The sequence below is a fragment of the Rattus norvegicus genome, chromosome 4 (assembly GCF_021556685.1).
Source record: "Rattus norvegicus strain SHRSP/BbbUtx chromosome 4, alternate assembly SHRSP_T2T, whole genome shotgun sequence".
Classification (NCBI taxonomy): Eukaryota; Metazoa; Chordata; class Mammalia; order Rodentia; family Muridae; genus Rattus; species Rattus norvegicus.
This window is the reverse complement of record NC_141537.1, coordinates 166,557,537-166,580,078: the sequence shown is the minus strand read 5'-3', so window position 1 is coordinate 166,580,078 and position 22,542 is coordinate 166,557,537. Positions and strand designations below refer to the sequence as shown.

Below are 22,542 nucleotides of genomic sequence, written 5' to 3'. Positions count from 1 at the left end.
GTCTTTCAATGATTTTCAGTGGTACCGATTTTACCTAACATTTTTGGGTGCAGAAATCTTGAACAAACAGGTCATGTCAATATTATAATAATTTAGTATTAATTTTTTAGTTCTTTCCATATTTCCTAGAACTTGATGTTAGCATGAGAAAAGTAAGCAACTTTAACACAAATCTGCAAAGTTTTCTCACCTGTAATTGAATTCAAGTTTTGTCCATATCAGGGTGTTTGGATCATTAAGTGAATTAGTCAGGCCCCACCCTTTCCCAAACCTCTGTACCATCAGATCCAGGTACTTTCCTAAAGGTAAACATTTTAACTTTTTCTGTTTTTAAAAATCACTCAAAAACATATTTTAACAGAGAAGATACTCCAAATACTCCCAAGATGAATGAGCAGAGTGTCACTTTCTCAACTGCAAGATTTCATAATTCCTCAGTGCTGCAGAACCAGGAGAGGACTGAGGAGACTCAGAGGCTAGAAAAGCTGGCAACAGAGGTAAGTGATTTTACCATTTAAAAAATGTATTTTAAACTTTTAGGAATTTAAAAGTATCCATCTTGCTTTTATCGAAAGTATAATGTTCTATTACATCTGGGCTTGGTTATGCACATGGGTGAGTGGGAAGCAGAGAGTATTAGTTGGAGGGTAATCATGTACAAAAATTGTTGAAAGCTAAGTTTAAAAAATAAGGCAAACAAATTTAAGACAAGAAACAGAAAGAAAAATATAACCCTATTTCTACTGCTTAGATATTTTTTGGTACGGGAATAAATCAGATGGGCTGATTTGAACACTGGAACTTTGTAAAAGAAATTCTTGATTCTTGGTATATTAAAGAAGTGAGGTTTTTTATTATTTAGTTTAGTGAAAATTTATTTTTTTTACACTTGTTTATTGGATTTTTTCATTTATTTACATTTCATATGTCATGTCCTTTCCCGGTATCCTGGCCATAAACCCCTTTTCTTGCCACATCCTTCACCCATCAAACCACCCCTTCCCACCTCCCTGCCCTGACATTCCCCTACACTGTGGGGTTGGTCAGGCTTTGTCAGGCCCAAGGGCTTCTCCTTGTCTTGGCGTCCAACAAAGCCATCCTCAGTCACATATGCAGCTGGAGCCATGGGTCTGTGCATGTGTAGTGTTTGAATGGTGGTTTAGTTCCTGGGAACACTGGTTGGTTGGTATTTTTGTTCTTGCAAACCTCTTCAGTTCCTTTAATCTTTTCTCTTACTACTCCAATGGGGATCTTGTTCTCAGTTCAATAGTTGTGAGCATCCACCTCTGTATTTTTCATGCTCTGGAAAAGCCACTCAGCAGATAAGTATAGCAGGCTAAACCTTTAAACCTAACAGAAAAGCTAGTGCCTAAATAATATGAAGTGTTCTAGAGAAATGAACTCCTAAGGAAATGAAGCTTTTGTTTTCATTTGTTAGGAGTGAAATATTTCACTCTTGAAAAATGTGTTTTAATTGCCATAAATACCCAAACTTCCAATGCAACTAGGCAACAACAGATGTCTATCAGAAGAATTAGTGTTCTACTGAAAATAAAGGTACAGATGAAGGGAGAGCAGATGAGAGGATTAGTGTGTTTGGGAATGAGTAAACTCCAATGTTATTTCCCAAAAATACCAAAGAATAATTTTGCTTATTAATGAAGCCAAGAAATCTTACTTTTTATTCTCTTTGTAGTTACTCTGTACACACTGCATTTGAGGTGCTCCAAGCTGAGATTTTTTCCTTTTCTTTTTCTTTTCTTATCTTTTTTTCTGATAAAGTGGTAATCAGAGGCATGAGTTTCAGATTTCAATCACCTTAGATACACCAAAATGTTTAGTATTATATTGAGCAATTTTGAACTTACAGGGCAATAGAGATTGTTGACTTATATGCCCTTTCAAGGATGGGATTGTATACAGATCAAATCCAGAGCAACTCAGGTTCTTTATCAGTTCTCAAGAACATTCATCCCTCTTTCCTTCCTCTTCATCTTCAGTTGGCTGGTTGACTGCATGCTCCAACTTGGTATCTTATACATGGATTATAACTGTGCCTCCAGTGTCTTCTGTAGAATGTACTACAGTTCCAATGGGACTGTGTGAAGGGACATGCCTGTCATCTACCTCCTTCTAGGCTGAGTCAGGTGGATTCACAATACAATGCCATGGCCTTCTTCAAAATTTTATGAGACTCTACCCCTGTAGTCTTCCTAGAGCAGGTACATTTTAGATAGAAATCTACAGCTTTGAGAGCACATTTTCAGTCAGTTCATATCATAGACTTGTGTAAAAATTTTCTGGGTTTCCATGCTACACAGACTGTAATTTGTACTGAGATGTATTCTTTTCATGGGGATTTTCTTGTGTATTTTGCTTTTTATGATTGTTCAGTCTGCTGGCAGATCACTGTGACAGCTCTTGAAATCCTGCGTTCCTTTCGGCTAGTATCGGTTGCAGTGATGGTGACAGTGAGTATTTGAGATACATCTTCTTTGATCTTCTGCATAAAGCATAGTTTTAGTCATGAACTGCTATGCAGTTAAACACTTTCCATTTTTCTGCCTATAATCAGGGTACGAGCCAGAATCTCTGTACATTAATATTTTTTATCCTGACACGTTGCAGTCTCCTTTCCCCTTACATACCTAAGCTATGAGCTCTGGGGCTGTTGCAAACTCCCCTTTATGTCTCAATTTTGGCCATGTTCCTTCTTACTACTTGGTGATCTTACTGCTTGGATCTCACTATTTGGATCTCAGGTGACTGTGAATCTTTCATAAACATTTTGTGAGAAACAGCTCTGTAAACAATAACAATGACCTTCTTTTCCTTTTTCTTCAACGTATATTGACATCATGGTTAGGTAAAGAGACTATATCTGCACAGCTAAATTAAAAGTTAAACTTTATGGGATTCCTTCACAATTAAAAGGAAATCACTTTCAGTATGTGTTTTAATATTATTATACATGTGGATATGTAGCTTTCCAAAAGCTCCAATAAGAATTTCATCATTTCCTAACCATTTTTATGTCAAAATTTTATGGTGTGTTAAGGTATTTATTTGTAAATTTGTGCTGTAAAAATGAAGTAATTGGACATTATTTCCACAATAGTTTTATACAGCCGTATTTATTTTATAATTAACTGTACCCTAAGGAAAACTTGATGTATATATTTCTATATTGAGTTAATTGAAGTGCTAATTTACAGATGGAAAAGTACCAACAGAATTAATGATATGTGTCAGCTGTCAACATGAATTTTTTCTTCTAATCTTAAATTTTAATATGTAACCCTTATGACCATTTTTGATGTTTTATATGTTACTAATTTTAGTCTTTCAGTATAGTCAAGAAAAAATGAACTTCAGGAAACTCTATGCAACCTCCACCATAACTACAGCACCATGAAAAATGACATCAACTTTAAAGGAAGAAATGCTGAGAGATATCTCTACAAAGTGTCCTGCTGTTAATCATTTTCTGGACTTCCTCAACAGAGAACAGAACAGATGGTACAACAAAACCAAGACTGTTTTAGATTCTTTGCAGCACTCAGGTACTGAGCATGGGAGGACCACTAGTACAGAACTGCATTTCTCTATTACTTCTTATTTGGAAGCTTTAAAGTACAACAAGCAACTTAAAATGCTGGTGGTCTCTGGGTTAATTGCTTGGGGGTTATTAGGGCCTGGAAATCCAGAAACCCTGTTTGGACTAGGAGAATATTGTAGTTTCTAGAAGTGAGTGTCCGTTTGGCACTCCTACTGCTCCTAGGGGATGGAATTAGACATTAGTACATCTGAGAATTTTGCTTGTTTTGGTCTATGGGAAAATCTGAGTCTCTGACTTCATTCCTCACAGAACATGAAACTTTTTAATAAGAGCATAATATAAAATATTTATGCTAAAATGTACTTAGAGCATTTACATGAATACAGTTATAAAAATAACCATGTGTGTGTGTGTGTGTGTGTGTGTGTGTGTGTGTGTGTGTGTGTGTGTTTCATCTGAATTGTTTTGAGAGAATTGACCAATAGTAGGTTGCGATGATTCTCATTACGTAAGGACTGATTTTTTTAAAAATCTGCTACAGTATAAAATATGTGTCAGGGGAAAAATGCTCCAAAATATGTAATTGAAATATTTCAGACCCATGAAATAGGTTTTGGGTCATTATTTTAAAATAACTTCATTATCTGTAAATGGTAGCATACTGGTGTAGTAGTCCCTATAATTTTGAGATTGAGAGAGGAGGATTATAATTGTAAGGACAATGTAGACATTCCAGTAAATTCCAGGCCAGTCTGACCTGCACAATGATATCTTGTCACAGAAAAATGAAGATGGGAGATAAACTTTAACAGAGCATAGATATTCCCAGTACCTCACTAATCAAAAAATTCATATTGGGTGATCCTACTATACAAACTGCACACATCGTAATGCATTCAACTTGAAACATTTGGGCTTTGGGGCACACCAATGAAGGCCTCAACAAGACAATGAGAACAGCATCAGTAGCAAAACCTCCTTCATATGTCTCTTAATTTTCTTAATATAATAGCATTTAACACAGATCAAGGTGTGGGGACTTGTTTGTGCACAATGCTTTACTGAAGAACTAGAATTCAGTCATCAGTTTAACCCCCTTTTGAACAGAAAGTGCTCATTCCCTTCCCATTGGCCCCTAGTATCTCACAAGTGTCTGCATCGGAGAACTGGGCTGTTTAAGAAATCTAATCTGAAAGCATTCATACAATGTTGTCTTAGGCCTGAAGTGTTTCACTTTGCACACCATCCTTAAAGTCAATGATGCTCATCACATAGGTCAGCATCCTGCTTTTGTGTTTGGTTTGAAACAAGATGTCATTCTGTTGCCTAAGATGACTTGGAACTTACTGAATAGCCAAGGCTGGTATGGATGTCAACACTTAGTCTAGGCTGGCATCAAACTGGTAGTGCTCCTCCTGTTTCTCTCTTTGGAGTGCTCTGATTACAGGCATAAGTCATCATGTCACACTCATTCATTTTTTAAAGGATAAATAGTATTCTTTTGTGTATTTGTGCTACATTTTCTCTACTGATTCATCTATGATTGACACAAGAAATGTTTTTATAGCTCTATGTTATTAACAATAGATCCTGGATGTTCAGGGGTCTCTAGTCATCATACAATCTCAATTTTTGAGCCATGTGAAAGTTTACTTTTTTTTACACAGGTTGAATAAATACAATGTTCTGATAACAGAATACCAGAGAATAATAAGTTTAACCATTTACCTTCTCTGTTGTAGGTAGAGGTGTTGAAACACCCTGATTCTGTTATGGTATAAAATGTTATTATTTCATCATGGACAGAAAAACATGGAGTCTATGTACCCAGACCTGTCAGAATTACAGTTTGGCCCTTCTGACAATAGATGATTAGGATGAACTGGTGAGATACTGAATCCAGGTGTTTTGTTTTGTTTTGTTTTGTTTTGTTTTGTTTTGTGTTTTTACTATTTGTATATGGTTTTCCTGTAATGTGAACAATACTGTAGAACATAGTACTTTCAAAGGGAGACTTGTTTTTATAGAGACACTTCTGTCTTTCTGTCTCCTCCCTTTCTCAGGAATCTACAAGAGAATACCTCAGAAACCATATCTTTCCCAGATGAAGTTTGATCCTTTGGTAAAACATATCCTGTGGCAGCCAGTTGTTTATTAAATCCCTTCTGCCTAGAGTTTGCTGTTTGGAATTAGGAGTGTGGCTGTCTGAAGTGACTAATCAGATGACAACAGGGAAAATAGTTGAACTCTGGGCCTTGATGCATAATGAGATAATATGAGAAATGTAGAATTAAATGGTTTGACCAGTTAGTCCCATTGTGTTTTTCCTGGAAAGTCTCCATAATCTTTACTATATAGTATCCATATATTCTGTGAAAAAAAGATGTCTATGTTTAGAAATGACAATTAAAAAAACAAATTTAAAAATTCTGGCATTTCCTGTTTATGTTGGGCATATGTCAAGGATAAGCTGTGTCTTGAGGTAGAACTATTACCAGTTTTATCAGAAACCACCAAATCAATTTCCAAATTGCTTGTAAAAGTTTGCACTCCTATTAGAATTGGAGGAGTCTTCCCCTTTCTCCACATCCTTTCCAGCATGTGCCATCAATTTAGTTTTTTTTATCCTATTAATTCTGATTTCTGTAAGATGTTATCTCAGATTTCTTCTGATTTTCATTTCTTGGATGGCTAAGGTCTTTCAAATTTATTTATGTGCTTCTCAGCCATTTGAAAATCCTATGTTGGGAATTTTCTGTTTAGGTGAAGCTTAGAAGGTACTAAAGAAGAAATTGATACATCAGTTAAACAAAATGCTAAATTAAAAAAATCCTGGCACAAATCACCCAGGAAATCTGATATACCATAAAAGGCCTAACCTAAAAATAATAGGAATAGAAGAATTTGACAAGTCCCTGCTCTAAGTCCAAAATTATTTTCAGCACAATGATAGAAAAAAAAACTTTAGCAAGTTAAAGAATGATGAGACTATAAACATTTAGAAAAAGCTTTTAGAAAACTAATTAGATTGGGCCAGAAAAGGAAATCCTCCCATCACATAATAATGAAAAGACAAAATCTACAGAGCATAGAAAAAATATTCAAAGCAGCAAGAAAAAAATGGCAGGTAACATATGAAGGGAGAACTATCAAAATTACACCCAAATTCGTAGCAGAGACTGAAAGGCTAAAAGGGCCTGGGCAGAAATCTTGTAACCTCTGACAAACCAGAGATGACAACATAGACTACTATACCCAGTAAAAGTTTCAATCACTTTAGATGGAGAAAAGAAGATATCACAAGACAAATCCAATTTCAAGCAATATCTATTCATAATTCCAGACTTCCACAAAATACTAGAAGGAAAAATCCAACCTACGGGGGTAACTAGGTAACTACATCCAGGTAAACACACAAAAAAGTAAATGCTTACCAGCAAAAGCATGTAAGCACACACAGTCTCTCTCTCTCTCTCTCTCTCTCTCTCTCTCTCTCTCTCTCTCTCTCTCTCTCTCTCTCTCTCACACACACACACACACACACACACACACACACACACACACACCACCACCACCACCACCACTACCACCACCACCACCACCACCTCCACCAATATAATTATATTTAAACCCACTCATATTTTAAAATATAATTACTCTATTAGACATCATACCACTCAGGTATCTCATGTAAGATACACCAAATACTAGCAAATATCTCCCCATCTACTTATCAGTTCCGTCACTTCTGCATTTTAACTAGGGAAAGTTCCTCTCTGGAGTATGGAGCTTCATGCACAGAATTTCATAGAGCAATTTTTGTCTTTATAAATTTTCTTTGAAAATAGGGCAGTACTTCCCATGCAAGCACTTGCTATATGCTTATGAAGTATTCCAGAATGCACTGCACAATTGAAGAAGTTCATAGAGCATCAGAAACTGTTTAATGATCTATGTGCTTTTATGGGCCTTAATCAAAAAGATTGTTAATTCAAGAACTGGCTTTGTACATTGTAAACCTCGGTCTAACAAGCACTGTCACAAATTGTCATGAACCCAGTATCTCAGGACACCTGAAGTTTTTATTTTCAATAATACATTGAACTGACATAGTTTTGATTTAAATGTGATACTAGTAGGAATTTCTTTAGAAAGTTTACATGGTGAGATTGAGAGGTGGGACAGGAAAGCAGAGAATGACACAGGAATGCTGGGAACTTTTGCTGCATGTTCTCTCATTCAATAGAAAGAAATTACATCTTAAGGTTTGTTGTTTCCTTTACAGATGTTCCTTCATATCCTGGTTACTCCAGACAGTTACTGGATTGGATTGTCTTATGATAATAAAAAAGTTTTTAGACAAGGATTGACAACAACCCATCTGAACTGTGAGTTTCTGAGCCCTTCAGACTGTAACACTGGTGTGGGGATTGGGAGAATTGTGTTCAAAGCCTTTTCTCTCATTTTACATGACTTTCCTCATTTTCTATGCACTGCACGTATAAAGAGAAGTTACTTAAGGCCTTCCACTTGTACACTGTGCACTTGTTTCAGAGGGAAGTTGTATGTTTTAGAAACTGACCAAAAGTGACTTAATACTGCATACACCTCAGGTCTGTTTGTTTTAAGTTGTGAAGGGCACTAGAAAGTCAAAAATCTTGAGAGAGTGTGAAGTGACTGAATAATCATGGCAGATACAATGAGTCTCTCAGACATTCCTGTGACATTTTTGTTATCAATAGCTTACATAATTATTGGTTACTTAAAAATATAAGAACATGTTTATGAATACATATATATGTATGCCTACTTTCTATTTCAAGGTATTGTGTAGACTCCAAGTTTTATATTTATTTATAATCTAGTAGAAAATTCTTCACTGATTATCTTTATTAATAATATTCATTTTTCTTGTTAAATTTCATTTATCTCACTATATAAAATAAATTATGATTATGTCATCCCCACTCCCCACAAAAGCTTCTTCTGCTTCAGCTCTACCATGTGCCCTGCTAACTCATATCTTTGTAATTATGGTGCATGGTTATAGGCCACAAACTTGCATAAAAAACACATCAGTGTCCACACTATCAAAAGAAAATGAATCCCTCCTTTCCAGCACCTGTCACCTCAGAAAAGTGATTTCCTAAGATATAAAAAGTTTTGCCAGTCTTTGCCATACCTCTTGTCCACAGCCTGCATTTTAGAGAGCTCTATCCCATCTCTGATTTTTACATTCTTGTTCCTTCCTCTTCCACGCTGTTCCCCAATCTTGGTGGTAGTATGGAGGGGAAGAAGTTGATGTAGATGTCTCCTTTATGGCTGAGCACAAAATGTTTCTCCTAAGCATTTGACCAATTTCTGTCTCTCTGCACTGATTTCTACCCACTCTAAAAGAAGCTTCTCTGATGGAGGTTGACAGAAACTCAGGCTTAGGTCATTACTATGAATGATAAGAATACTATTTAATTCCCGAACAATTAGCAGAATGATAGTAGTAAGTTCTCACCTAGGGCCGGAGACCTCCCCAATTCTGGATTTTGATTGCCATATTGATCATGTTTTTCCTGTGGTAAAGGTCACAGTTCCACTAAGACGGTATCTCTATTACAATTGTAATGCTGGGCATATCTTGTGGTTTGTATCAGGTCAGCATTGCAGGATAGATTGTCCAGTGCAGGACAAGATTATTCATAAATTTTCTCCCTTGCAACCTGCAAAGCACCTCCTAACCCTTAGAAAGCCAGCACAGAAAAAGATATTTCCATATTTGTTTGAAGTTAATGTCTCTGATTGGTGGGAAAGTGTAAAATATCCTCAGCAATAGGGCCTTACTTTATACTTATAATGGGTTACTAAGGACAGTAGCAATATTTGTGCTATGTGGGAGACAGCTTTTGTGTCCCTGAACAGTAATTCCTCTGGAGGAATCCTATGGCTTGCACATTGGTTTTCTTATAAAAATACATATCTTCTAAATTGTAACTCTTCTTTAACATTAAATTTCAATCAATTAATTTATTTTTTATTCTTTAAATACTTTTTTACAGTCCAATCTTTAGCCCCCTCTTGGTCCACCTTCTGATCTTCATTCCAAACCTCCTTGCTCAGTCTCCATTAGGATGTCCCCACCTCCACCACCACCTCCCCAACAGGCCTCTGCACTGCCTAGGGCCTCATGACTCTCCAAGGTTAAGTGCATCTTCTCTCACTGAGGTCACATCAGGCCATCTTCTGCTGTATGTGTGTAAGGGACCTAATAAAAGCTGATGTATGTTGCCTAGTTGGTGGCTCAACGTAGAGAGAACTCAGGGGTCCAAATTAGATGAGACTTCAGGTCTTTCTATGGGGTAATCTTGCTCAGTTTCTTCCAGTTTTCCCTAATTCAACTACAGGGGCCTCTGGCTTCTGTCTATTGATTGGGTATAATCTTCATTTGACTCTTTCAGATCCTTGTTACATTTTTATTTTTCAATTAGATTTTTTCATAAAATATATTTTGATCAGGTTCTGTCTCCACTAAATACTCATTATTCCTTCCCAAATTCCTACCCAGTCATTTTCATGCTACTTGTTTCTCCAAAACAACAAAAACAAACCCCAAAAGGTAATATAAAATCCAGCAAGCAAGCAAACAAAAAACCAATAAGAAAAAAATTGTCCCCAAATAAACACTGAAACACACCACATATATAAAAAAAGCAAAAGCAAACCAAACACAACAAAAACTCCAAACCACCAAGAACACCTGGAGAGTATTTTGTTTTGGTCAACTATAAACTTACTAACTCCTGGGTTTCATGTGACCTTCTGTACATCCTTGGTTTTGGTTGACCCATATTTTTCTCTCCCGTCTTTCATTTCGTCATCCCTTGTCCTTGAATACTCAGAATAGCCCTTCTGACTTCCTACCAAATTTTAACATTTTTGCTGATTGTTGATTTTTTTAGAAATATGAATTTTAAGAAATCACCTCATAATTCTGTATTTCCTTTAATGGCTTTTCTAGGTAATTGCAGCTTAATTTGCTTTTTATTTAGTTTAAAATAATTTTACTTTTTATTATTTCATGTTATATTGAGATAGATATTCATCAAACCCAGGCTGTCCTTCAACTCCTGATTGTCATGCCTCCATTTCTCTGGCATTGGGACTATAGTTAGACATGTCTACCTTATCATTCAAGTGATGCCCAACATACTTATTTTACATGAGCTAGTTGGTAATCCCATTGTCTGTACTTTTGTGTGTTTAATTAATTATTCCTGTTGTCTTTTGTTCATGATGCCATTTTCTTTGTGGCATTCACCGAGTTTCTTCTTAAGCTGCTACAGAAAGCATCTGAGGCATCTTACTCACAGTGATAACTTTATCAGGAATATTTCTTTCAGTGCCTTGAAACATGGCCATTCAGTTTCTGGTTCAATTATATTGTAAATGTGGTGTTTTCAGTGTGGACAGCTAGGTTCCAAACCATCCAGAAAAATTCTTCCTCTCTTTCCTTGAAGGACACTGTTAAGCAGGCTGTCAGTGAAGTAGACAGAGTACATACAGCCTTCTAAGATTTATTAATAAGTTCTAATCACAGAGAATATTAGTATTGTTACTAATGTTTTTCTACATACATTATCATTTATAAGAACTAGCCTTAATAGTCATAGCTCTTTCTCCCAAGCACCTGGATTTCTTGTATTGGCCTCTGAGACTGACCACAGAATTAATAAATTTGTTTCCAGCCTATAGAAGCATTCACAGTCAGAGAGGAGCAAGTGGTAACCATTGGAATGAGGTGCCAGAAGAAGAGAAGATGACTGTATACATGTTAAGAGAACTTTGTGGACCTTTTCTATGCTACAGAACTATTGCCTGATGATGGTGTTGTTACTAGGGAGACCTGAGATTTGAGTAAGGTAGTCCAGTGGTCAGAGGTTTCCTGTGGCCACTACAAACATTTTCTCCAGTGAGAAGGTACAGAAGCTGGCTCATCTGTTAAAATGTCATCTTCTAATCAACTCAGTGAGAAACGTGCTCCAAACTTGTGTTTCCGTACAGGTCTAGGTTACTATGAAAGTAACCATAAGAGTTCATGATACAGCATATGTACTTTATGTCTATCTGTGAATAGGTAGTATCTGTTGGAGCCTTTTCTTCTTTTGTCATATTCAAGACATATTCTTTATTGATTGTACCCAAATGGAATCTTATGGCTGGCTAACTAACACATATACCTAATACTACTGTATCTTACCTCTGCTCCCTGTTATTCATGGCACCTCGGCTTCATTTATCTTCACACTGTGTTCCTAAAGTAAATCTAAATACTGTTTCTTCCTGGTTTACATCCAGGGTTAAAGAAAGGTGATCATTTTTAAAGTTTTATCCCTTTGCCACTTCAGCTCCAAGGAGCTTTTTGGATATCATTTTCTGTATGGTATTCTTTGAAATACATTCTCATTAGGCTAGCCCGTTTCAAACTCACCGTCTTGACAAAATATGCCTTGAACTCCTGGTCTTCACGGATTCAGTATTTAGTATTTAAATGACCACTTTACATATTTCACATTTCTTCTTGACATGAATATTAAAAGAGAGACTGACAGTCAGGCTTTGTTGATCCTATGAAGTGTCAGCTCTGCTGAAGCCTAAGCCTGTTTAGGAGTCTGCTTACTGATTGTTCAGAGTGCATTGATGGAGGTATAATTTATTAGTTAAAATTTAATTATGACCTGACTCTATAGCCTAGTCTAACCTGGTTATGATCCTCCTAATTCAGCCTCCCAGTGCTGATGTCACAGGCCTGCTTCAGCTTTCCCAGTATTACATATTTTAGTCAACATTTTAAAGTATGTTTTCTGAGGAACACAGTCATAGCACTTAATATTCCATCCTGCAGAGGTTGCAGTTGTATTGCATGCAGAAAGGATAGTCAATCACCATGTTTCATCAAAGTCAGAGTTCAGAGAGAGAGAGAGAGAGAGAGAGAGAGAGAGAGAGAGAGAGAGAGAGAGAGAGAGAGAGAGGAAAGAGTACAAACACCACAATAGTGGTCACAAAACCTCTTCTGTGAGTCTATTCCTAAACTCTTTCTTCTTGGAAAAGAGGTGTATAAGACTTTGTCCTGTTTGCCATGTAACATATTTCTTCTATTCATCTGTTGCTTTTGCAAAGAGTATCAGAGGAAATCAACTTTAATATGAAATTATCCCTTCGAAATATGGAAATCTATGTTAACTTGCTAATGAAAAGTTAACACTGCAGAGTGTATGAGGATCTGAGTTTTGTTCAAAAGACCATCACTTTATTTTTTAATTCTTTCATCATTTTTTTTACAGTACAGAATTTATCTTCCATCCCTGTCTACCCTGACACCATCTCCCCACCCTTGTCTCCAAGAGGATGTTCCCCCCATCACATACCCCACCAAACCTCCCTACTCCCTGGAGTTCCAAGTCTTTCAAGGGTTAGGTGCATCTTCTCTGATTGAGTCCAGACTTGGTAGTTCTCTGCTGTATATGTGTTGGGGGCCTCATATCAACATTTGTATTCTGCCTGGTTTATGGCTCAGTGTATAAGAGATTCCTGGAGTTCAAATTAGTTAAGACTGCTTGTCTTCCTATGGAGTTGCCCTCCTTCTCAGCTTCTTTCAGCTTTTCCCTAATTAAACCACAGGGGTCATCAACTTCTGTCCATTGATTGGATGCAAATATAAACATCTGTCTCTTTCAGCTTCTTGTTGGGCCTTTCCGTGGGCAGTCATTATAGGCCTCTGTTTGTAAGCAGACAGTAATACTGTCAGGCCTCGGGGACTCCCCCTGAGCTGGATCTCAATTTTGGACTGTTATTGAACCTTCTTTTTCTCAAGGTCTTCCCCTTTTTTTCCAGTAGTTCTTTCAGACAGTATATGGGCAGAAATTTTGACTGTGGAATAGCAACACCTACCTTCACTTGATGCCCTCTCTTTCTGCTGGAGGTGGGCTGTAGGGTGACCCACTGTAGGGCATTTCATCTAGTCCTGAATGTCTCTCACCTCCCAAGTCTCTGGCATATTGTAGAGCGTCCCCTCCCCCCAACATCTATCTCCGAAGGTAGCCTATTTCCATTCTTCCTGCTGGCCCTCAAGGCTTCAGTCCATTCCCCTACACACACAATACCTGATCATGCTACCCCTTTCCCCTTCCTGGCCCTTCCAACCCAGCACCCTTCCCCATAGTGATTATTTTCTTTATCATCACATGTGCAATTGAGGTATCCTCATTTGGGCCTTTAGGCTTGTTAACCTTCTTGAGTGCTTTGGATTGTATCCTGGGCATTCTATACATTTTTGGCTAATATCCACTTATTGATGAGTACATACCATCATGTCCTTTCATTCTGAGCTAACTATATCACCTTTTTTATGCATTTAGAGAAAAGTAAATTTCTTTACTTATACAATTATAATTAAGTGCATAATCAGTATGTTTTTTAAAGAACATTGTTTTAAATACCTTCACATAAATATATATATAACCTTGAAATTTAAATAACTCCCCACTATATATTTTATTGTCATTTCACAGTAACAATATCACTATGTAAGACAGAGGCAGTACATTTTTTGGTTTCACAGATATAAACAATGTTGATTGTGGTAAATTCTACTCCTGTGTTTGTAAAAACAGAGTATATACACTTCGTGATTCAGTGTGATGAGTCAAGGAAATATAAAAGTAGAATATTTTGTCATCCTTGTTGGTTTCCTGTGATGATTTGTGATTACTTAGTGACTGAATGATTTCACCACAGGACTCGGGCCACTGTGGAAATAAGGTAATGAGCTGGGAAGGAAAGAAATGCTCTTTGAAAATCTGTCTTAACACTGCAAAAGCCTTTTTTTTCCCTGCGTGGTACTCAGAGCACCTATGTTTATAGAATGGATGTCTTTTGCCCAAAACCTGAGGAATTACTCTGTCCTTCCCAAATAACACAGAAGCAAATACATAATCCTGATGAATAGCACACAGTTCATCATCACCAGGATTTCAATATTCTAGTGCTCTGGCAGCACAATTAAGAACTGGGATGTAGTTGTGTGTTTCTATTTGTTTGTCAGTTGGTTAATATCTGTTACTTTTTGTACATAGAAGAATTTATACTTTTAGAGTGTATTTATTCTCTGTAAACTGCGTTTAGAATTGAAGAGTATTTTCCTGACTAGTTCAATAAAATCATACAAACTTCCACAATCTACCTATGTCCTTATTCTCTCTCTATCTCTCTTGGATCCATTTGATTAAAGTTGATATCTCACAGATATAGTAATATTCACTGCATCCAACTGCATGTGATAGCTCAACACTTACAATCTTATATTTTGCTGAGTTCAGGGGGAGCTTATTCTTCACAGTGTGTTTGAAGTCACTATATGCTACACAGTGAGACTACTTTTTAATAAAGCCTAATAATAATGATAACTATATTACTTAGCTTTCTATCATTACTTTCAAAAGGGAAGCAATTTCTTTTATCGATTCACTCAGAAACTTAAAAATTCAGTATAGACCTAGAAATATGTTTTAATCTATAGCCCATATTCATAACTCTGAGTTTCTTGGATAACGTCACTGTTGATAATTCTTCATATTCAGGATCATGCAGTGTTTTCACATGTAACATCCTTTTGTTCTGAGACAGCTTGACTCACTGTTTGAAATTACATTTAAAAATTCAAGTCTGGAACTTGGAGTTTGCATGTAAATGTACCCACTGTAAGTTGTTGGTTGATGTCAAGGAGGTACCTGACTGGACAGTAGAGAGTGGGGTGGGGACAAAGTTTTGTAATACAGCAGAGAAAAGCAAGGAGAGCAATCAAGATGGAGTTTATGGAGGAGGTTGGTTCAGATTTAGGTGAACTAGATCGATTTTATCTTGTCTAGGTAGGCAGTTTATATCATTATCAATTTTCAAGGAAATAATTCTTTGCAAGAATTGTGGATTGAGAATTTAACATGAAAATCTACTTGCTAAATTACAAGTATCTGGAATTTCCTTTTTACTGGGCTAAAGAGGACAGTGTGTGAAAGAAATGGCTGATAGGCACTTGGACTGTGTGCACCAGGTTCAGTTTTTCACACAGTGTGAGAACACGCAGGGTCCCACAGAATGAGGTGTGTGTGTGTGTGTGTGTGTGTGTGTGTGTGTGTGTGTGTGGTGTGGTAAGTACCACCTCTTGGACCTCGATGAAAGGGTAACTAAAAGGGAGACAGCTGGGAGTGGGCATGGCAGGGTGACAGCCAGAGCCAGCCGATCCAGCTTATGGGGACTGATAGAAAATGTTCCTTTTTAATTTTTACCACAACAGTAAGTCATGGGAAATTCGAGTTTTAACAAATATGTACATCTTTTCAATCATCGTTCTGCAAATCAATTTTATATCAACTCAACAGAAGTTATCTGAGAAAAAGGGATCTCAATTGGGAATGTGCCTTAATAAGATATGGCTGTAAAATCTGTAGGGCATTTTATTATTTAATACCTGTCCTGGACCTCCTTAAATGGCCTCTATATTTCTATATTGGACCTTCTGGAAAGATATTCATGGTCCATGCTGCTTCTTGAGGCCACTCTGGTATCCCTGATTTGCTGCTTTAAGTCATTTGAAAGGCCATATATCATGTGGATATTCCTGGTCATATAGTAATCTGGAGTTGTATTAATGTCTTGGCCTGAATTGTCATTGAAGGGCCCAGGGTTATCGATAAACTGTGTTGATTTGAGAGATCTTTTGGATGATCTTAGTCTGTAATATGTCCAGAAATCATGTGAAAGTTCCTATCAACCTTTTTCAATTGATAAATGGCAAAGGAACCATTTTTGACATGGTATAGATTACTGCAATACCAGAATTCAGAGAGAGGGACATAGAAGGTATCTGTGGCAATCACTAACACCTGTCCAAAGTAATAATCTAGACAGAGAGCAAACAAGAATACCTAAAAATGTGATATGGATTCTTTAGTGTAGCTCTCCACAATGGAGGGTTTCTCACAGGCTGTAGGTGAGGAAGGATTCATTTATCTATAATGGGCTGGCCACAGAGGGGTTGGCAATTGTCTAATGACTATGTGGACAACACACATTGGTCTTCTTTATATTGTTGTTCGCATTTTGTTTGTTTATTTGAGTTTGTCCTTTCCACCACCTTTCTTCTCTTTTGGGGGCATAGTCACAAGAATGGGTACATACCTAGGAAGAGTGGGAAGTAGTTGTGCAGTTTATTTGACAATATTACCAAATGAAGAACAAAAATATGAAAAAAGAACTAGGATATAGTTGTGGATTTTTGTTCCATTATTACTTGTTTCTATTTGGTTGAGTAGTATTTGTTACTTTTTACGCATAGGAAGAAGAAAGTCTAGAATGCTTTTATTTGATTTAAAATAATTTTAGAGTTTATTAATATTTGTTGGACTAGTTCAAGAAAGTCAAATGATCTTCCATAATCTATACATGTCTTGATTCACTCTCTATCTCTCTTTGATTATTTGATGATGAGTTGAAACCCCATAGACACGATGGTATTCATCAAGGCCAGCTGCATATGATAGCTCCATCATATGGTTGAAGTCATTCTGTGCTACAGAGTGATATTTTGTCTCATGGCACCTAATATTAATAATAATGATAATGTGTTAATACTATGTTGTCAGTAAATATTTTGTTGTGTCAAGCAATTTCTTTTGTGTCATCACTGTAAAATGTAAAGCTCAAAATCTTCCTTATGGATCTAGCAATATGTTTTAGTCCATAACACATATTTACAATTGTCAGTTTTCCAGATCATGCCACTGTTGATATTTATTCATGTTAGGATAATACAGTGTATTCCTTGTACGGTCCTTTAATTCTGAAATTATTCAGTCAATTGTTTGTTTTGTTTATTCACCTGACACATTTTTAAAGTCAAATCTTATAATCAGAGTCTGCAAGTATAACATGTAACACTGTACATTATGAGATAAATGGATTTTAACAAATACATACACCATTTCAAGCACCATAATACAAACTAGTTTTGTGTCAACCGAGAGAAGGGACAGTCATCTGAGTGGAGGAAATCTTAATTGAGAAAGTGTTTCAATAACACAGCTGTAAGCAAAATTATAGAGCATTTTCTTAATTAGTTCCTGATGCGGGAGATCCCACTCTATTTTGGGTTTCACCCCTGGGATAGTGGTGTTGGGTATGCTAAGAAAGTACAGTGAGCCAGTTTTGGGAATCAAGACATTAAGCTGTACTTCTTCCTAACATCCAAATCAGATGATGCTTTCCATCTCCTGCCAAGAATGGCTCTTGCCCTGACTTACTTCAATTATGGATGTTGATGTGGAAGTTTAAGTAAAATAAATTCTGTCCTCTCCAAGTTGCTTTGACCATGGTGCTTTATCAAGCAGCAGAAACCATCTAACTAAAACAGAGGAACTTTGTTAAGATTTAAAGTTCTTTTCTGAACCTTGCCCACACTTGGCCCCAGACAAGCATACATGTGCTTTCTTGTACTATAAATGAGTGTAGCCTAGTACAGGGTGTTAAGTACTATGTACAGATTTGTGTTGGGCTCCATATTTCTCTGACTCTTTTACAGTTGCCATTGTCATTATGTTGTTTTGGCTAACTCAAGCTTTTTATTAGATCAGTGTTTCACTGTCCTACTTACAAAGCCCATTTACATTGTACCGTTATTTCACAATATTTCTCAATTCACATGTGAACATACTTTTTCCAAATTTTGACATTTATTATCTTTTGTCATTTATAAAATTTGTCATGACAATTCATGTGCAAATCATTGTGTGAACATATATTTTATTTATATTTTAATAATTATCTTTTGTGAACTGCTCTCTTCTGGGTTCTTTCTTCCATTTGCTTCTATTGCACATTCACACATGATTTCTTTAACGTACCTACTAGAATTTCTTATGGATGTGTAATACGCATATCCATTCCTAAGTTTTTTTCCTGTTCTGTATATGATCCAGACAACACTTGGTTTAATTTATCTTCTTTGTTCCTTTTTCATACCTAAATATGTTAAGTATGAATATTCAATTTCTCCACATCTTAAACCCAGAGTTCAAAGACAGTAACATATTTCAGTATGACCTATTCCTTTGAAGTCTCATTCCCATGTAGAGTGAATTCATTCTCTCTCCTCTCCCTCTCTCTCTCTCTCTCTCTCTCTCTCTCTCTCTCTCTCTCTCTCTCTTTTGACAGAGTGTCATTGACTCAGTCTAGCATCAAACTCCTTTTGTATGGAAGGGTGCCAATTCCCAAATCCTGGAACTAGAATTGAGTCCCACATGGCATCAAAGAATCTAATATTGAGGATCTCCATTTTGAGTGTGTTATTTAGTCAGATATCTCTATTAGGCAAAAAACTGGATGAGGTACTTTTTTGTCTGCGTAGAACTCTGATTTATGCTGGTTTATACAAGAAGATATTAATTATTAAATAATTACTTTTTGACTTATGCTTATGCTATGTAGCCCAGGCTCTCCCAGAACACATGTTCCTTGTATTTCATCCTATATGCTAATTTACTCTGTGTTCTGATTTTATATTTATCTGTTTTGCAACTTGTAACTTCTTTATTAAAGGAAGTAATTTATATGCTGTAATACTCTCTGTTGCAGATTATCATGTTTCTGTGATGCCCCATTAGCCAGGATGTGGGGAAGGAAAAAGGAAAGAAAAGTCCAAAATTTTAGTTACCAACCTTCATCTGTGATTATATTTCAAATCCTCCCTTTCTCCTAATAAGACAAGCATATAAGCAATATTATCTCTGTCACACATCTGATTTTACTTTTATATTAGCATTTTCATTCACATGATATAAGTAAGAGAACAGGTTCATCATAAAGTAATATCCTAGGAATATTGTCACTCAGTTTTCCCAGCTGACCACAAATTGCAGGTGTGAAAAGAGATAAGGATTTTGTTGTTACCATGTCTTTTTAATGAGCTTACACAAAAGATGGCATTTTAGTGATTAATTTATGATTAATAGTGTTATATTCTGTTTCATTTGGCAAATAGAACTTGTAAAACCATGCTTTATAGCAGAGAATGTCCAAAATTAAACAATTGTCCATTTTTTGTTTCCCAGTGCCTTGAACACAAGGAAATACAATTTTAAGGATGGAGTATGTGTATTCTTATCTAAAACAAGACTAGACAATATTAACTGTGATAATTTATTCAGCTGTATTTGTGGGAAGAGATTGGATAAATTCCCTCACTGACAATCCAGTGAATGTTAAAGGTAAAAAGATAAAATCTGTTACTCATTTGTTTCCTATAGTAATTCATAACTCTTATAAAATTGTTTTGATCTTAGTCTGCAGGGCAAACAGAGAGACAATTTGGAAGATTTTGGGAATGTTCTCTGGAATCTTACTTAACAGAGCAGAGGACATCTTCCTTCCCTCTGGAGACAAGACAGATCCTCTGCTGCATACCCCAAAGCCTGGAAGAATTTGTCTTATTTGTGTGCATAAACTCCCACAGAACTAAATAAAGAACCCTAAGAAACAGTTTGAATATTTCTTTATGTGTAGAATAACCCATCTTAATTGAAAGCACAATTAAGAGCTAGACATTCTTTCATCCACCTAATTCCCTTCTGGCTAGGAATTCTGGAGCAAGCTGAGTTGCTCTGGCAAGCTTGCTATACCAGGGAGACCTATGTTTTCCACCAATTGGTCTGCCTGCTTTCATCAGATCTGTCACTGCTGAGCAGATCTGCAGATTCTCATCCAAAAAGACCTGTAGATTCAGAATCGTACAACACAAGGATACTTATCAGAGGCCTGCCGCACTAGTAAAATTTTCTCTCAGTATATCAGAAGCAATAAAGAGAGATAGGAATAGAAGTAATAAATAAAACATAAACTTAGAGAATCTTGGAGTTGAAATATCTAGGGAAAATGACAGGAAAAACAGGTACAAGCATTACACCCAGAGTACAGAAGATGGATGAGAGAATCTGTGGTGTTGAACTACAAAAAAGATTTTGTTACATTAATCAAAGAAAAAGTTAACTCTAAACATTTCCTTACAGAATGCATCTAGGAAATCTGGAATACCATAGAAAGAACTAACTTAAGGATAATATGAATAGAAGGAAATTGAGTGTCCTAGCTCTGAGTCCTGGAAAATATTTTCAATGAATCATAGAAAAAAATACTAACCTAAAGAGATGTCTGTAAATATACAAAATGCCTATAGAATACCAGTTTAATGGGACCAGAAAATATAATCTTCCCTCCATATAAAAACCATATCCCAAAATCTTCAGAACAAAGAAAGAATATTAAAAGAAGCAAGGGTAAAAGGATGTAGTAACATACAAAGACAGATCTATCAGAATTACAAAGAAATACTGAACAGAGTCTCTAAAACCCAGGAGGAACTGGACAGATATGTTGCAACCTCTACAAATCCACAGAGTCTAACATAGACTATAATACCCATCAAAACTCTCAATCACCATAGTCAGAGAAAACAAGTTATGTCTAGAGAAATCCAAATTCAAAGACCATAAATCAAGCACTACAGAAAATACTGGAAAAATTCCAACCCAATGAGGATAACTACCAGAAAACACAGGAAATAAGCAACTTTTTACCTGCAAAAACAAGAAAAGGACAGAGCAGCACACACGCACACACACAAACACTAACTACACTCACTGGCCCTTAATACCCCTTTATTTCATGTACTCAATTCCCCAATAAAAGATTCAGTCTAAAAGAATGGTTGGAAAAGCATCCATGACTCTGCCACATACAAGAAACATACCTCAGAAATTAAGATAGACCTTACCTCAGAGTAAATGGATGGATGTGAGGAGCTGTCCGAGGAGCTGTCCTCACAGATGTGAGGAACTGTCCTCACATACTCCATTACAAGATGTCACTGGCATCCGGCAGAACGCACCCAGTAAAAAGGGCAATACGCAGGCGCCTGGTAACTTCCCTACTCAAAGGGACACGTACGCTTTAGTACGTCATCTGGCATAATTGGAAGCGACCAGTCAGAGAGTGACACGTCCTAGGCGAGGATAGTTTCCTATATAAGGGACGGTTATTCCTCACTCGGCGTCTCCGCATTGTAAGCTTATGCTCTCCCTCTCAAGACGCATTAAAGCTTTTCTGCAGTAGGATCCTGTGTGTGCCACGTCGTTCCTGCTGGCGAGAGGTAGCGCGGGACATCTGGGGCCGAAAACCCGGGAAAGACCTCACCATCGTCAACACCTTCGGAGATCCCTTGGCGACAAGGAGGATTCAGAACTGCAGGTAGATACGTTCGGAGAGGCAGCCCTCTCTTGGACTTTGGTCTGGGGTTGTCACCGCCTTGGGAAGGATTTGTTGAGGCTATAGTATTTGTCCTGGGAGCCAACTTACCCTTTAATTGGACAGTATCGATATGAGGTCTTCTATGAAGGTCTGATAGAATTCTTCACTAAACCCATCTGGTCCTAGGCTCTTTGTGCTTGGGAGACTTTTAATAACTGCTTCTATTTCTATAGGAGTTATGGGGTTGTTTAGATCGTTTATCTGCTCCAGATTTACCTTTGTACCTGGGACTTGTCTAGAAAATTGTCCATTTTCTCCAGATTTTCAATGTTTGTTGAATATTGATTTTTGTAGTAGGATCTGATGATTTTTTTAATTTCCTCAGATTCTGTTGTTTTGTCTCCCTTTTCATTTCTGATTTTGTCAAATTGGGTACTCTCTCTGTGCCCTATGGTTAGTCTGGCTTAGGGTCTATCTATCTTGTTCGTTTTCTCGAAGAGACAGCTCCTGGTTTTCTTTCATCTTTGTATAGTTCGTTTTGTTTCTGCTTGGTTGATGTCAGCCCTGATTTTCATTATTTCCTCCTTTTTATTCCTCTCTGTTGCATTTGCTTCTCTTTTTTTCTAGAGCTTTAAGATGAA

At 36.8% G+C, this 22,542-nt stretch overlaps 1 protein-coding gene and 1 pseudogene across 4 annotated transcripts in view; one reads left to right on the top strand and one right to left on the bottom strand.

The window, feature by feature from the left end:
* The window catches only part of LOC134486850 (uncharacterized), a 216,729-nt gene extending 195,206 nt beyond the window's left edge, over positions 1-21,523 (bottom strand). For all 4 annotated transcript variants that reach the window (XM_087659603.1, XM_087659605.1, XM_087659604.1 and 1 more), the window contains exon 1: positions 21,429-21,523. The gene's annotated coding sequence lies outside the window, so the exon portion shown is untranslated. The remainder of the gene's footprint in view (positions 1-21,428) is intronic.
* Positions 387-19,860, top strand: Klra4-ps1 (killer cell lectin-like receptor, subfamily A, member 4, pseudogene 1; annotated as a pseudogene).
* Positions 21,524-22,542: the final 1,019 nt, after the last annotated feature.